The 2,079-nt window shown below is 37.4% G+C and overlaps 1 non-coding gene across 1 annotated transcript; it reads left to right on the forward strand.

The window, feature by feature from the left end:
- The first annotated feature begins 767 nt into the window (after positions 1-767).
- LOC147821547 (U6 spliceosomal RNA) lies at positions 768-874 on the forward strand. Its single transcript, XR_015446864.1, has one exon. It is a non-coding gene; the product is annotated as a U6 spliceosomal RNA (small nuclear RNA).
- The last annotated feature ends 1,205 nt before the right edge of the window (positions 875-2,079 follow it).

Consider the following 2,079-nt stretch of genomic DNA (forward strand, 5'->3'; position numbering starts at 1 on the left):
ATTTAAAAATAACATTAAAAAATTAAGAGACTAAACCCTTGCATTTGGCAAGGAAATTTGGAGAAATTTAATTCATTTTTCATGCCACAAGTATTTCTTGTGCTCCTACTATGTAAGAAGTGGAAACACATGGATGGAGATTATAGTCTAGTAGAAAAGAAAGATGTATATTATCAGTTACAAGATGAATTGATAAGCACCAACATAGGGAAGATGTATGGCATGAATATAGCACACAAAGAAGGAGGAACATCTGTCACAGACTTGAGGGGTCTGGAAAGCTTTTCAGAGGAAGTGATGTTTAAAGTGGGACCCACAGAGTAAGTTGGGATTAGACAAATGAGAGGGAAAAACCTGTGTGGAAATCCAGGGAGAAGAGAAAGCAAAATCACTCAAGCAACTGAAATAAATAGTGCTCATTGAGGAACTATTGAAGAAAAAGCAGGAGAGTGATACAATCAGATTTGTGCTTTAGAAAGCGGTCTTTTATTGCTCATGGCTGGGGCAAAGCCAGGTCATTTTGGTCAGTTATAATGATGTTGTTGTAGTGTAAGAGTGAAATGTTGGTGTTGGTAGAGAGGGAAAGGAGTGAGTGGACTAAATAAAATATGTAGGAGGTACAATCGGAAGTTCTTACTAATTAGCAGAGGGACGTTTGGGGAGAGAGAAGAGTTAAGAAAGACATCCAGGGGGCCAGGGAGTTAGCTCAGTGGCACCGCACCTCCCCAGTACCAAAAAAAAAAAAGACATCCAGACTTTTGGATTGAGTACTCACATAGGGAGAACATATACTGAAATCAGAACCATACAGAGAAGATTAGCATGGGACCTGTGCAAATATGTCATGCAAATTCATGAAGAAGTGCATATTTTTGAAAACATAAAAGAAAACCTTGAAGCCATAGGCATAGGTAAAGACTTCTGAAGTAAGAGTACAATAGCACAGGAAATAATAGCAAGAACCAACAAATAGGACTATATTAAATTTAAAAGCTTCTGCATAGCAAAGGAAACAATCAACAAGGTGAAGAGACAGTCTACAGAATGGGAGAAAATCTTTGCCAGCTATTCTTCAGATAGATGATTAGTATCTAGAATATATAAAGAACTCAGAACTTAATAACACCAAAAAATCCCACAAATGGTTGATAAGTACATGAAAAACTGTTTGACACCTTTAACCATTAGGGAAATGCAGACCAAAACTACACTGTGAGCCAAGGCAGATGTAGTGGTGCACACCTGTAGTATCAGCACTCTGAGAGGCTAGGGCAGGAGGATTGCAAGTTTGACTGAAACCTGTGCAACTCAGCATTAGCAAGATCTAGTCTCAAAAATAAAATATAAGAAAGTGCTGGAGATGTAGCTCAGTGCAAGGGCTCTGGGTTTAATCTCCAGTAATTAATGAAAAAAACCCCACTATATTTGATTCCATCTCACTCTAGTCAGAATGACTATCATCAAGAACACAAAAACCTCAATAAATGTTGGCAAGGATGTGGGCATAAAGGAACCCTCTATACTGCTGGTAGGAATGTAAATTGGTAGCATTACTATAGAAATCAGTATGGAGCTTCCTCCAAAAAATTAAAAATAGAACTACCATGTGACCCTGCTATACCACTTCTTGGTATATATCTAAAGGAATTAATGTCAGCGTGCAGTAGGGATATCTCATATTCATGTGTATTTCAGCTCTATTCATAACAACCCAGGAACTGGAATCAGCCTTGGCAGGAAAATGGAAGAAACTGTAGATTATCATGTTAAGTGAAATAGGCCACACTCAGAAAGACAAGCATCACATTTTTCCCCTGATATGTGGAATCTAATAAAGATAACATGAAGATAGTAGGAAGACCATTATGAGCCAAGAGGTGACAAATAAGGGGGAAGGGATAGGTGGGTTGTAAGAGGGTAATGGGGAGATGAATATGATCAAAATACGCATGTATGGAAAAAAATTTGAAACCCAGTATTGTATAAAATTAAGATGCACTAATAAAATATATTTTAAAAGATTTTTGACTTGGACAACTGAATGGATGTTGATTTAGGAAACACTCATCAAGGTTTAGT

Source organism: Heterocephalus glaber, unplaced genomic scaffold (genome assembly GCF_053883595.1).
Source record: "Heterocephalus glaber isolate CG9 unplaced genomic scaffold, H.glaber_assembly_v1.0 deba00001732, whole genome shotgun sequence".
NCBI lineage: Eukaryota > Metazoa > Chordata > Mammalia > Rodentia > Bathyergidae > Heterocephalus > Heterocephalus glaber.